Genomic DNA, 16,346 nt, shown 5'->3' on the forward strand with positions numbered 1-16,346 from the left:
GTACTACAGCATCCGCTGGGTCGCTGAAATCTTCTGTTCCATTGTGGCAAACATGGAGCCTGGTGCTTCATCCAATAACATCCCAGTGTAGCAGGAGCCAGATCTGCATTCACTGAACTGAAGAGATTACATCCGGAGGGCATCTGCATGAGTATGCAGTAGAACAGGATGTAATCTCTTCAGTTCAGTGAATGCAGATCTTGCTCCTGCTACACTGGGGTGTTATGGTAGTCTGAGGATATGGAGATTGTAGCTTCTTTAAATACCCAAGTTGCCTTGGATGAAGTGCATGATCAACACCTCATCATCAGTCCTCTACGACATAATTTTTTTTTTCTACAGGCCCACCACCTTGGATTGAAGGTTGTGTTATAATTTGCAGAAACAACACCTCATAGCAGCACACAGACAGGCCTTGCTCCATTTCCATTACAGACTTTTAAAATGCATTAAACCCAAAGCTGTTTTGGCAGTCTGTAGCTTTATTTTTCTGCTATTCAATTGACCTGAAGTAGACTGAGTTTAGTTCTGACCTGAGGAGTATGGAGATTTTTCAGTTTTCAAATAAAAGAGAATCTCTTCCTTCATAACCACATCTTACTCCCTTACTCGTTCGCTATCAACTGCCAATGTACACTCCTTTCTCAGTGCATATTTAACAGTAACAAAATTAGCAAAACACATTAGGATTAGAGCTCTAAACTTAGCTCCTTGAATCCACTACTTCAGTTCCTGTTTGACAGTGGTAGAGGACATGATGCAGGGGGACCTTTTGATAGGCTACTCATGTTGGATAATTCAATTCAATTCAATTCAATTTTATTTGTATAGCACTTTTTACAATAGACATTGTCTCAAAGCAGCTTTACAGAAATATCAACATGGTATACAGATATTAAAGGTGCGAATTTATCCCAACTGAGCAAGCCACTGAGTGGCGACGGTGGCAAGGAAAAACTCCCTAAGATGTTTTAAGAGGAAGAAACCTTGAGAGGAACCCGACTCAGAAGGGAACCCATCCTCATCTGGGTAACAACAGTTAGTGTGAAAAAGTTCATTATGGATTTATATGAAGTCTGTATGGCAATAATGGTCACAAGGTGAGATCTTTGCAAACAGGAATGCTTTACTAGTACTGAAGGAAGATCAGTCAACCCCAAACAGGTATTCTGTGGCATGTTGCAGGAGCCACAGTCGACCACAATGAAATACCATTTAATTACACACAGAGATTGCGACTCGAGTCAGAGTTAAACCACATAAAAATATACTTCAGACTTGATTTGCAACTCATCCATAATGACTCATGATCTGCCTTGGACTCGTCAATAGTAACTTGTGAGCAATAAGTCTTTCCGTGATTACCCACACATGGTGTGTGTGAACGTTACAGAAAAATAATTTTTATTTGCGCTTGTGTGGTTGCTTTATTTCATTTATTTATTTTGGGCTACAGCCTCCCCCTACCCCAATCTAGTTATGTATCATAATATTTGCCTGCTAGCACCAGTGTACGGTAAACAGAGCAGATCATCAAGGCTTCGCCAGGAGCACCATTCGTGGTAGCCTTCAGCTACAGAGAGTTCAAAATCCTTGCATATAACAGAAGGATTGGAGCATATAAAGAATGTGGGAAGAAAATTAAAACCACTGGATCGACTACATTGAACTTCATAACTCACCTGAAAACACCCCGACTGGTTTGTTTAGTTAGCGATGTAACTATTCTTAAGAAGACATCCCTCTGTTCACATCAGCAAATATTATCATTTGTCATGGCATAATCATGGCATAATTATCAAAGGTGGTTGACCTACCTGCTATGTTTCTTAACATTAGAAATAAACATCTACATCTACCATTCATCATCGATTTCTTGTGTTATTATTAGTAGACATTTGGGGAATAAATGCCTGATGAGTTTTGAAACATCAAGCATTTTATTAGGAACACCTGTACACCTATTCATTCATGCAATTATTTAATCGGCCAACCGTGTGGCAGGAGTGAAATGCATAAAATCATGCAGATATGGGTAATGTTCACATCAACCATCAGAATCATCTCTGTGATTTGGACCTTGGCATGGTTGTTGGTGCCAGATGGGCTGGTTTGAGTATTTCAGAAACTGCTGATCACCTGGGATTTTCACACACAACAGTCTCTAGAGTTTACTCAGTTTGGTGTGAAAAACAAAAAACATCAAGTGAGTGATACTTCTAAGGGTGGAAATGCCTTATTGAAGAGAGATGTCAAAGGAAATGGCCAGATTGGTTCAAGTCAACAGGAAGGATGCAATAACTCAAATAATTACTCTTTAAAGCTGTGGTGAGCAAAAAAGCGTCTTGGAGCATACAAAGCATCCAACCTTGAGGTGGATGAGCTACAACAGCAGAAGACCGCATTGGGTTCCACTTCTGTCAGCCAAGAACAAGAATCTGAGGTTACACTGTTTTATTGTTTATTTTTATTCTTTTTTTTGTTTTGTTTTGTTTAGAGAAAAAAGATGTCTATACCAAATAGGGATTGTCATGTTGGCCCATAATGCTTCTTTGTGTGTGTAAAAATGTGTAGTATCAAAACAAAGGACTTTTTAATGTCTAAAGTGACAAAAAAATATATGTTGGGTTACAGAATGGTCCTACCAGGCACATGCACAGGGACACAAGGAGTCAGGGGCCCTAAATCCAGAGCTTCTGCATAAAGTAACTCTTATTATCTACCCAGAGTCAAAGGAACAATTGTCTCCCTTAAAATAAATTAAGAAATAGCCTACACAATAACTTTGAAGATGTCACAAGAAAGAAACTATCATTGTGTCTTCAAAGTGAGTGTTTATGAGCATTTTCTGTATAACATTGGGGCTGAATGCTCTATTATTTATGCCATTCAGTATTTATGCCAAAAGATCTAAGGGGCATCTCAGAGATGCCCAGAGAGAAACACACAAGGACCCCCATTTCAAAGCAATAAGTACAAAACAAATGTGGCAGTTACCTAAAGGCATAGTTCATGAGGAATCTGTAAGTTTGGTTTTCCACCCTGATCTGTCTGAATAGGGCACCATAGCTCACAACAGAATGGTCCTCCAGACAAATATACAACTCCACTGTAAGTTGACCATAGAGTTAATTTTTGCAGTGTGGGCCATTAGAGGTGCTGAGAGTGCTGCTTGTTGAAGCGTTTTGTACTGTGAAAGATTATGCTCACCAGGTAACTTATTGTTATTGTGCCATTGTGGTGTGTCACTATTTTTAGTGTCACTATTTTGGCTCACTTTTTGTAGTGTGGTTCAGGGCCAGATATAGGCTGTTTTGATTGGGGGTCCAGTTAAAATGTCTACTGTGTATCTTTTACAATCATGCTTACCAATGGAATATAATATTTGTACCATAATAAAGAACCACAGGCTCTTTTCCAATATGTTTTGTTTAAATTTCCAGCCTTCCACAAGGAAAGTAGGATATTGTTCATGTAGCTCAATACTATTCTGTTGGCATGTAGATGTTATTTATTTGTTTGGTTGTCTTTTTTATGGCCATATACTATATGCCTAACTGTACTGTATGGCCATATACTATACGGTGTGTCATGGGTGTTTAGTGAGACCCCAGAGGCCATATTGAACATCTAAGAAATTGCAGGCCTCGCTTAAATCAGATTAGGTCAGTGATCATGCTTCCAACATTAGAAAGAGAGACTGGGCAAAAATAGATAGATAGAGACAGGGAGTATTTTCTTGATCCCCAAGGAGAAATTTGGTGTCACAACAGCCAAACACAAGAGTAATAGGGAGGACTAAGACTTTTTAAAAAATAGCATTGGAAAGTTGCAAGGAGAAAACCACTGCTAACGAAAAAGGAAAAAAAAGGGGGGGGGGGGGTATCTTACATCTTACAAAAAACAAAAACAAACAAACAAATAAAAAACACCTTGATGACCCCAAGCCTTTTGGGATAATTTCCTCTGGACCGAATTCTGAAATTCTGCAAAGAAGAGTGGGCCAAAATTCCTCCACAGCAATGTGAAAGATTAATCTCTAGTTATCTGAAGCATTTGGATGGATTTGCATGCTTCTTGTCTTATATTCCATTTTGTATGAGGATCTGAAACCATTTAGGTAACCAAATTTGCAAAAACAAAGGTAGTCAGGAGGGGGCAGGCTTGGAGAGTAACAGAATACATGTAATGGTGTTACATAATCAGGATATAAAAAGCTGGTAACTGTAATTCGTTACAGTTACGTCAAAAAACAAAGTAATCAGATTACATGTAAAAAAAATAAATAAATAAGTAAATAAATAAATAAACATTTTAAAGCGAATACTATCAGGATTAAATTTTGTTTTTCAATTTAAACCAAAGAAATTAATCTTTTGACATAACCTAATATAACAGCTGCTTGATTATAGTTCTGGTTCTTTCTTGCCAGTTGAGACTCACATGAGCAACCTCCTTTGTTAGGGCAACTATACGTCCTCTTTTTCTCAGACATGTTCTCTTTTGTTGGACCTTAAAAAAGCATCTAAATTTCAGAAAATGTCTGGTATTTGGCCTATGGTCTAATATTGCATCATGTGTGCGCATATTTACATTCCTTTAACCCCTCTCTGTAATTCTCACATTCTCGCACACCAATTGATTGATTATGAAAGGCTTGCAGCAACTATTGGCCAAATTCATGGATCTCAATCATTAGCATACTCTCAGCGAACGCAGGAAGCGCTATTGTGTAAAGCGTCAAACAGTTACTTTACAATAGCAGCAAATGAAGCTGTCCTGAAGTGAAACAATGCTCATGGAAGGTAATTTTTAATTTCATGCTATCACTTTGCTTCCTATTACATGGTCATTTAAATGTGTAAATGATGGCAGAAGGTACACTTGTGGCATCTGATATTTAATTTTATTCCATGGACATTCAAAAGAATGTAGGAAAAAATGTAAAACATGGGCAGAGTGAAACCAATTTTATTTATATACAGTACTGTGAAAAAGTCTTGTGATGTAAAGTATTTGAGATCATTTTGCTTTTCTCTAGACTTTATTTACATATGTGACCTTGAAGTAATACAAAAGTAATCAGATTAAATTATTTTCATATTGTGATACCTGGATTACGTTACTGATTATATGTTTTATGAAGTAATTTGTAACTGTAACAGAATACATTTTTAAAGTAACTCTCCCAACCTTTGGAGGGGGCAAGTACTTTTTCAAAGCACATATTGTCACGTAATCCTTGTAATGAAGGTTAGGTCGGATGCAAGTGCAATTAAAGACGTTTATTATAGGATCAGGCAGACAAATCCAAACCATGAGACAATAGCATGGTTGAAATAACAGGCAATGGGTCAGGCGACCTACAAACAGGCATAAACTGAGCAAGGCTAGAATCAGAAACGAGAAACGAGAACCAAGGTCAATAAACATGAATAAAAAATGAGAAACAAGAAACAACCACTTGGTAAGGAGATAAACTCAATACTACGCAAGATACAAAGAAACACAAGGGGTTTAAATGATATACTTCACTTATAATGCCTCATCATCAGCAGTACAGAATACAAATATTATCATCAGCAGTATCAAATACAAATATTTCAAACATAGTTAATAGTCTATTCAGAAAAACACACATTCACATGTGACACACATTCACATTTTTTTTAAAGCAAAAATGTCATGTCCAGGGAGTGAATGCATTAGAATGCATCTCTCCATTATTGAGATGCTGCTAAGATCTCATGCATGCTTCTTTTATTATCCTCAGTTATTTTTTTTTTAGATGGTTTACAATTAGTTTGAATACTATGTCAGTAGGTGTCCTGTAATGGGTTGGCACCCCACCCAGGATGTCTCCTGCCTTGTGCCCAGAGTCCCCTGGGCTAGGCTTCAGGCTCCCCAAGACCCTGTGTAGAATAAGCGATAGAGAAAATTGATAGATGGATGGATGGATGGACAATATCAGCGGGTATGTCACATTGGTTAATGATTGTTTTGTATCTTGTTTTCCAGATTTTACTGTTAACAGTAGAAACTACTAACCAGTATAATTCCTGTCATTTTTATGGTATACTATCAAATATACCATACTTAACTGTCCTCTTTGTAATGTCTATGTTCAGCCCTATTGTTTTTACTTTTGTCCATATACAGTATCTCACAAAAGTGAGTACACCCCTCACATTTTTGTAAATATTTGATTATATCTTTTCATGTAACAACACTGAAGAAATGACACTTTGCTACAATGTAAAGTAGTGAGTGTACAGCTTGTGCAAAGAGTGGAAGAGGACTCCAGTGGCAACCTGTGAAGCTCTGGTGAACTCCATGCCCAAGAGGGTTAAGGCAGTGCTGGAAAATAATGGTGGCCACACAAAATATTGACACTTTGGGCCCAATTTGGACATTTTCACTTAGGGGTGTACTCACTTTTGTTGCCAGCGGTTTAGATATTAATGGCTGTGTGTTGAGTTATTTTGAGGGGACAGCAAATTTACACTGTTATACAAGCTGTACACTCACTACTTTACATTGTAGCAAAGTGTCATTTCTTCAGTGTTGTCACATGAAAAGATATAATCAAATATTTACAAAAATGTGAGGGGTGTACTCACTTTTGTGAGATACTGTATCTTTAGTCCTTTGACACTCCTTGCCATTGATGCTCCTGGCTAAATCTATATAAATATTTCTGTAAAGCTGCTTTGTGACCATTGTTAAAAGTGCTATATTAATAAAATTTAATGGAATTGAATTGAATTAAATGCTGACCCCATATACCTGATGTCCCACTATACCATGCCCACGGTTGTTCCGGCACACACTTTATACCATTTTTATGAGCCATGTTTGCCATACAAGAACAGATGATTTCAGTATTAGATTCATGCAGGTTTATAAGATCTTGGTAGGATCTCAATAATGGAGAGATGCATTCTAATGCATTCACTGCCAGGACTGTCTCTCTGTTCTGTTCCTTTGTGCTGTTTCAGCAGTGTGAAAACCCACTCTGCAAAGCTAATCCAACAATCTGTCATCAAGAGTTGTGAGATCTTCTCACCCTATCAGATAACATCTAGATGTGGCTGATGTGTCAGGAAAAGCCTGCAAAGCTTATTGCAATGCAAAAAGCAGTTTCATCCTGACAACATGAAGACTGTACCTGTTTTGTCATATTTAGTGATAAATATATTTTCACAAGTGTTATATGAAATGCCAACAGCCTTTAGTTTCTGGTGTCTGGCATAATTATTGGTGGTTAAGATGTCACTGCACTCCCAAACACACCACCAAGTCTTACAGCTGAGAGGTATTTTCATTATTTAAGGTTATACACTAAAACATTTTCATGACAGATAAAAAAAAAAAACTTAGTCGTAAGCTTTTGCAGAATAAGTGGGTCTAAATCTAAACTGGAATCAATGGTTTGTCACCTGATAAATTGCACCTTTGTGACAGTTTGATATATCTCTTCAATAGCTGTGTTGTAAGGCAGATAAATCTCTGTGGCCAAACAATTGACTTCTGAAGATTCACTTGGAGCTGCTTCTATTTATTTCCTCACATTTCTCCATGCTGACGAAAGTGCATACTTGACACCTATATTTTTGCCCCATTGTCAGCAAATTCACAGCTCTATATATTGTTCCATTATTAACAGTCTCGATGAACTGCACTGTGTTGGTTATTGTTCCTTTTACAGTCTTGTGTGTAGTTTTATTAACAGGCCTTAATTTGCCAACATAGTGATCTTTGTCTATTTCTAACTTTCTAACATGTACACAGAGGCATTTAAAGGTTTAACAACCTTCTTGAGACACAAACCGGTTTTGGAAGCTGTTTAGACAGTGATAGTGGCAGAGGTTAAGACAGTGACAGCTGCAGACCACACATTGATGACTGGTACACAATAAACTTAGTGTTCTTTTGCATAGTTCCAGAACAATATACAGTGCTCTCCAGAATTATTAGCTCTCTTCATGAAAATAACCAGAAAAGAGCAGCATCCTTACAATTAATGTCTCATATTCAGAGTTCAGTTATGCACGTGTAGTGGGGATTACATTCTGAAATTGTACAAATAGCTATTCAGACCTGAGACATAAGTAAAGACTTAATTGTTATTCAGAAATATTCAGTTAAATAATTAATAGTTTCATCTCAGCATACATTTTATCAGATCATTTTGAATGGTTTTAGATGTACCTTTGTTCAGCGGTGTTTAAGGTAATATTAACCAGAGTTTACAGATTCCAGCAAAATTTCCAGCCTCAGCTACATCTCCAAAACCACACAAAACACCTCAAACTAGATTTATTAGACTTAATTCAGATTATTTGCTATAAAACAAGATCTTGGTGGCCACAAAGTATTTTAAACTAGCCCAATCTGCCAATCCTGTCATTAACTTTCTTTCTGCTGCTCCTCCTCCAAGCATGTGGCAGCACAAATCTTGCCCCAATGGACTGCTATTAACACTTGTTGCAGTTCCCATATTTAAGCATTAGGTACAATAATAATTCTATGGAAGCTACTGTAAGCAGTGCAGTGTGTATGCTGCCCCACCTCTGTGCAATGTCTAGGAAGGCAAGTAAATCAATAGAACATTGGCTTGTATCTGTCAAATAGCAACATTTGAAAAAATTGTGTGGAATTTAAAATATATTGTTTGTGAATGGGAACTTTTTGTTGAACAGTTAATTTAAATGATGGAGCACTTCCCCACCTGCCCCTATGAACAGGCCACCTGGTGCAACATTTTTTTTTAAATGCTCCAATCAATTATTCACCTCCATATATTGCAGTGGGTTTCAGTTTTTTTCTTATATGTAGTTCACTTTGTCAACAAACATGCTGATGGTGTGCATGACCAAAAAGTCATACCCATCCATAAACTATTATTAAAAATAATCTTTATCAAGTGATGTAAGAAAGCACCTAGTTGCTGGTGGCAATGAGCATCATAATTCTGTGGCTTGACATATAGGGAAGTATCAGACCCACAACTGCCGAATAGACCATTTCTATTAGCCAGGAATTTGCAGCAATATACAAAGGCAGTGCGTGCAATTGTCAGCTGGGGATTCTGCCAGCCACCCCAAAAGTGCCATTGTGCCCCTTTACCATTCACAAATGGATGGACTGTTTGAGAAATTTAATCGAATACTTTAAAATATGATTTGTAATTTGATGCCCGGGATTGGGATCGGTGGGTTGAACAGTTATTTGCAGTCTGAGAGGTCCCGCAAGCCACCATGGGGTTCTCCCTATTACGCCAACTGGCGTCTTTGATGTTGTCCAGGAAAACTGGAAGGAGGAACCTTCACAAAGCAAAAATGAAATTCAATATGTTCTTGACCTGAGAGCAAAATGCCACACACAGGGTCAACTATAACAGGAATTATAACAGGCTCAGAAATGTCTGCCCCAGCTGTATAACAGGGGCACTCATCTTTGTGAGTTTTTACTAGGAAATAAAGTGCTCGTATTATTTCCCATGTCAAGTTCTAAATTACTCACAAAGTGGCAAGGGCCCATTGAGGTCATATGGCAAGTTGGGGTTGTTGACTACGAGGTAAGGCAGAGAGAGTGTGTGTGTGTGTGTGTGTGTGTGTGTGTGTGTGTGTGTGTGTGTGTGTGTGTGTGTGTGTGTGTGTGTGTGTGTGTGTGTGTGTGTGTGTACAAAAAATGTTGAATTATTTCAGATATACCACATACTTCCTCCACATACCAATTACATGCTAGCTTCACAATACAATGCTACCATTAAATTTGTTTGCTTCAGCTAAAGTTAACATTGTGTGCTGATGTGGCAGCACTTGTGGCTACTTGTTCATGTGTATAATTGCATATATATATATATATATATATATATATATATATATATATATATATATATATATATATATATGCAGAGGTTGAAATGGGGGGACTGAGCCCATTTATCCACTCGAAAGCCTTCGAAAGCGAGTTCGAAAGTGTGAGTTTAGTTCATAATCTTAGTCGGGGATATTCTGCATGTGGTTGTGCAATGTTGACTTACGTGACTGGCCATAATACCATAATAATATGTAAGCTAAAGTAGAGATAATGTGTCAAAATCTTATGCATTACATTTACATTTATGACTTATCCAGAGTTACTTACAGAAGTGCTTTGAAGTCTCTATCAATAAATACCCCCAAATGTAGTTCCATAGGTCATGGACCATCAGTCAAAAAACTCTGTTGGTGAGGTAATATAATAATATAAGAAAGTAAGACGTAAGAAAAGTGCTAATTTAGGTACTTCCGGAAGAGGTAGGTCTTTAGATGTCATTTGAAGGCTGCTAGTGACTCTGTTCAGACATCTAGGGGAAGTTCATTCCACCACCTAGGTGCCAGAACAGAGAAGAGTCTTGATGCATGCCTTGCTTGTACCCTAAGAGATGGTGGGACCAGTTGAGCTTTGCGGTAACTAGGTTTTGGCCCATTTTTGTCTTTGTAGGCAAGCATCTGTATGTTTAATGTGGTGTGGGAACCTACAGGAAGTCAGTGGAGGGAGCATACCAGTGAGGTGGTGTGGGAGAACTTAGGAAGGTTGAAAACAAGTCACACAGCTGCATTCTGGATCAGTTACAGAGGACGAATCGTGCTCAGAGGCAGATCTGCCAGAAGTGGGTTGCAGTAGTCTGGTCTCAAAATGACAAGGGACTGAACAAGGGACCTGAGTGGCCTGTATGGATAGAAATGGATGAATCCGTCTGTTGTTGTAAAGGAGAAATCAACAAGAGCGTGTCAGATTAGCAATGTGAGAGGAAAAGGATAGCTGATTGTCCATGGTAACCCCAAGGTTGTGCACAGAGACAGAAGGTGAGATCAGAGAGTTGTCCAGGGAGATCACAAGATCCTGGTGTGAGGATGAATCCCCTGGGATGAACAGCAGTTCAGTTTGGCTGTACTCAGTTAAAAGTGGAAGCATCCAGCCAAAAGTACTCAAAAGTGAAAACATTCCTATTTTCAAATGTATTCAAATATTAAAAGCAAAAGGTTTATGATTTTAACGGATGAGATTAAGTTAATGTCATGGTTACATGTGAAAGGTTTTACTTACTGCTATAATTAACTACACCATTTTGCCTGAAAACACTATTCAATCTCTGTAAGTTATGCACGATTAACATTATGTATTTCACTAATACTGAATTACTGAAACATTTTACTGAGGTAGAGCAAAGCCACTCATCCTTAGGTTCCACACTGCTAATCCGTATTCAGATTCACACACACAGCTATAACGTCAACGACATTGTGTAGCATGAGAAGGTCATAGCAGACGACAAATTGGCATGAATATTGATTGCTTCTATATTATTGAACTTGATTGGATGCAAAACTGAAAAGTAAATAAAATACAGAGGTGCTCATTCAGTTGATACGTATGTAGTGTACAATCATTGGGTGGATGAGAGAAGAAGAAATCTTTGACATTTGTAACAAGTACTTTGAAAATCTAAATAAACATGTAAGGAGTTAAAAAAAATAAATAAATAAATCTTGGAAATGTAATTAAGTAAAAGTACAAGTAATCAATTTCTATAACACTCAAGTAAAGTTTAATTATTTCAAAATAATACTTAAGAAATGAAATACAGTATTAAGTATTTTCCACTCCTGTCAACCTGGGACCTAAATCTCCAGTTTTCAGTAAGGACAATGTCCCGCTTACACAACACATTCTTCCAAAAAACACAAACACACACACACACACACACACACACACACACACACACACACACACACACACACACACACACACACACACACACACACACACACACACACACACACACACACACACCTGCACAGTGTTGGAAGATTAGATTCTCCTCCATGGCTAGTGAGTTTAATAAGTTTGGTGGTAGCACAACCTCGACTGCAACCTGGAAAATGAACTTGTTAGTAGGAATGAGGAGCACAATAGAAAATAATTCAGTCTCACACTGAGTTTAAAGAGAGCCTTATTGTATTAGGCATAGCTTCTGGCACTGGGTAAATGAGTCCTCCAATGTTTGCTCCCAAAAAGTTTAAAAACAAGCCTCTGCTAACAGTTTAAATGCATCAAATTTGGCACTTGCTAGTACAGGGGTTCTTATGTCCACTTATTCTGGGTAAACTGATAGTGATTTGTATACTTGCAACACAAATAAAGAAACACCACAAACACGGCAAAAGCATGTGGAGACTTTATTTGCTGTTAAATGCAAATGTTGATGAAGATACATGAAGACCAGAGTTTTTCAAAGCTGAGAAAAGAGGGAAAATCTATCAGAGCCACTGCACAAGCATATTGGGCATAACCAATACAACAATTTGGAATGTCCTGAAAAAGAAAGAAACCACTAGTGTGCTAACAACCAGACATGGAACAGGTCAGGTTATTATTATTATTCTTATTCCTCTTATTATTATTATTATTATTATACATTTTATTTTATAGGCACCTTACTTGACACTCAAGGAAACCTTACAAACACAGTAAAACAATCAACATTAACAACAATAATCATATTACAGCCTGGACAGACTGGATACAAGCATAAAAGCAATCACATAAAGTTTGCCTAAAAAGTTGGGTTTTAAGATGAGATTGAAAAAAAAGAAGTTCCATGAATAAGGAGCTGCATGACTAAAGGCTCGACCCCATAGAAGTAGTGCGAGTTTGAGGGGAAACAAGAGTGAGTGTAGAAGATGATATTAAAGTACGAGTAGTAGTTTAGATATGAAGGAGATCAGATAAGTGTCACGATTTCCCCTCGGCGTAAAGTGCTAGAACATGCAGCGTGCTTCGAAGCTCGAAGCACGAGGGCACACTTCCGGGTTTACATATGACATTGACTTTGTTTACCTTCTACACATGTGTTTCTTTTGGTTGATGTCATGTCTCCACCCCTGTCATGTCATTGGTTGTCTCCTAATGTGTCCCAGGTGTTCATGTTTCCCCCTTTGATTTCATTTGGCATTTAGATCCCTCATGTGTCTCTGTACGGGGCGAAGTATTGTTAGTTTCTACTACATACCAAGCCATTTTCTTCTTCATTTAGCAGCTCATGGTTTTGATCCTCTTCTCGTCCTCGTATTTTGATTTTGTCGTAGACTAGTTTAACTTCCTGACTATTTTTGGATTATCCTGCCTGTTTCTTAATGAAGATCTTTCCTGCACAAGTACCTAGCATCTCCTCCTCGTCATCCGTGACAGAATACTTTGCCCAAACAAGGTGGACGCCAACAAGATGGAGGCAGCAGGAGAGCAATGTCAGACGGGATTCAATTTGCCGGCATTTGATTTCATGCACTTTTCCCATGAGCATTCCGGAACCATTTGAAGGCTTTGAAAGCCTGTTAGTAGAGTTCTTTTTCCAATGCAAGCTTTATTTCTCAAGCCTGGTGGATCCCAAGTCCAAGGAGAAGCAGTGGTTGGGGTTCATGCTATTCCAGTTCACTGGCACCACACGCCAGTGGGCAGAGCTCCTAGTTACCACAGGCATCCCCAACCTGAGAAACGTGGCTGAGTTAGTGTATATCATGAAGCTGTGTTTTAAAGCAGATCCTCAGTTGGATGTAGATAGCTTTTTGGAAAGAGCCACCATGACGGCCGAAACCACGAGGCCCTTCACCTCGTATTACAAGAAGTTCACCACGTATTACGAGAGTGACCAGGTCAACCAGGTGGCGGTGGAGGTAATATAGACATGTAGGACAGAGGGCTGCCATGAATAAGCCAACTTCTGATTTCCTACATGGTCTAAACTTGGGATACATGAATCATGCTTCTGCACCCAGGAATGTTTCAAGAGCAGCCGGTCCTATCCAAAAATGGCTCCACAAGAGTGTTTCAGAGCTCCAGTATGAGACCCACAAGGTTGTCTCACCTGCAGAGCTCCAGCCCAAGACCTAAGAGGCAGTCTCACCTTCTGAGTTCCAGTTGGAGGTCAATGTGGCAACCCCTTCTCCAGAGCCCCAGTTGGAGGTTAACATGGCAGCCTCCTTCCCAGAGCTCCAGCAAGAGACCCACGAGGTGATCTCATCTACAGAGCTTCAACCAGAGACCCACAAGGTGGTCTCCCTTGCAGATCTCCAACCTGAGAACCACGAGGGGGTCCCATTTGCCAAGCTCCAACATGAGGTCAACGAGGTGGCCTCCCAAGCCATGTTCCTATCCAAGGTCGACAAGACGGCCTCCCAAGCCAACTACCTGTCCGAGGTTGTTAATACGGCCTCCCAACTAAGTTCCTGTCCGAGGTCGACAAGATGGCCTCCCAAGCCATGTTCCTGTCCATGGTCAATGACATGGCCTCCCAAACCAAGTTCCTGTCCAGAGTCGATGAGACAGCCTCTCAAGTAATGTACCTATCTGAGGGCAACATCACTGCCTCCCATACCGTGTTCCTGGCTGAGGTCAACGTCACGACCAACCAAGTTCTGCTCACGCCTTAATCTGCTGATGCAGTCAACCAAGTTCTACTCACGTGTGAGTCTGCTGATGCAGTCAAACAAGTTCTGCTCATGCCTGAATCTGCTAATACGGTCAACCAAGTTCTACTCACATGTGAGTCTGCTGATGCAGTCAAACAAGTCTTGCTCATGCCTGAATCTGATAATACAGTCAACCAAGCTTGATACAGTCAACCAAGCTCTGCGAACACCTGAGTCTGCTGACACTTTGTTTACCTTTACACATTTGTTTCTTTTGGTTGATCTATTGTTTCCGCCCCTGTCATGTCATTGGTTGTCTCCTAATGTGTCCCAGGTGTTTATGTTCCCCCCATTGATTTTGTTTGGTATTCAGATCCCTCGTGTGTTTCCATTCGGTGCGAAGTATTGTTAGAGTCTACTACATACCAAGCTGTTTTGTTCTTCATTTAGCGGCTCATGGTTTTGATTCTATTCTCATCCTCATATTTTAATTCTTGTCGTAACCTAGTTCATCCTGTTTGTCGTTCGCCTGGCTATTTGCCTGTTTAGACCACACCTTTGTAACACGTTTTGGATTATTCTGCCTGTATCTTAATAAAGAGCTTTCCTGCACAAGTACACGGTGTCTCCTCCTCCTCGTCTAAGACAATAAGTATGAAGGGGCAAGATTATTGAGTGCCTTGTAGGTAAGAAGAAGGATTTTAAACTCAATACATTATTTAACCGAGAGCCAATGCAAGTGTTGTAATATGGGAGTAATGTGTTCAGCTAGAGGAGTTCTGCAAATAATTAGAGCAGCTGAATTCTGTACAAGCTGGATTTTATAAAGAAGCTTTGAAGGCAGGCCATAAAAAAAGAGCATTATAGTGATCAATACGGGAAGTGACTAGAGCATGAACAAAAATCTCAGTGCGCTTTGCTGAGAGAGCCAGACAATGTTGATTAATATTACGGATGTGGAAATATGCAGAGTGAATGACACTTTTTATATAAAGTATTGTCAAAGATGACATCAAATCTTTTAACCTGTTTAGAAACAGACACTGGAAAAATGATCAGTATTCACAGAGAAACGTTTCGATTTGGTCAGATTGTTTTTTGAACCAACAAAATGGATTTAAATTTTATTGCTGTTAAGTTTAATAAGACTTGATGTAAACCACTTTTTAATCTCAGCTAATCTGCAAAGATAGATGGTGGAAAAGTAGAGGTAGGTTTGGAAGACAGGTAAAATTGGGTGTCATCAGCATACAGGTGGAATTGAATACCAAATTTCCTACAAATATTATCAAGGGGTAAAAGATGAATAATAATTAAAAGAGGACCCCAAAGATGAGCCCTGCGGAACACCAGTATTGACATTAAAAGACTTTGATCGAAATTGCTTCAGCTGTACAAAGTAAGTACAACTCATAAAATATATCTGAAACCAAGTCAAGAGGATATCAATGACTCCAATAGACTCCAATCTGTCTGACAGAATCCTGTTCAAGGTAGTATCAAATGCTGCACTCAAATTGAGCAGAATAACTATATATAAAAGTCCAGAGTCAGCAGCTGACAATAAGTCATTAGAGATCATAACTAATGCAGTCTCAACACTATGGTATGGATAGAAACCAGATTAAAATTGCTCATACAAACTATAATCAGAAAGATGATTTGGGCTGAAAGATGAAGGACCTGGGCTGCAACAGTCCTTTCCAGTACTTTAGAAAGAAACTGTAGATTTGAAATGGGGCGGAAATTCTCAAAGTTACTTGAAACAGCCCCTGGTTTCTTAAGTATATGAGTTACCACAGCAGTTTTAAATGAAGATGGAACAATACCAGAAACAAGCAATGAATGTATAATATCAGTGATTAAAGAAGAGAGAGAAGATAAGCA

The 16,346-nt window shown here is 38.9% G+C and overlaps 1 pseudogene; it reads right to left on the bottom strand.

Moving 5' to 3' along the window:
- Positions 1–10,280: 10,280 nt before the first annotated feature.
- Positions 10,281–10,965, bottom strand: LOC128629102 (uncharacterized; annotated as a pseudogene).
- Between the last annotated feature and the right edge of the window lie 5,381 nt (positions 10,966–16,346).

The sequence above is a fragment of the Ictalurus punctatus genome, chromosome 24 (assembly GCF_001660625.3).
Source record: "Ictalurus punctatus breed USDA103 chromosome 24, Coco_2.0, whole genome shotgun sequence".
NCBI classification, from domain to species: Eukaryota; Metazoa; Chordata; class Actinopteri; order Siluriformes; family Ictaluridae; genus Ictalurus; species Ictalurus punctatus.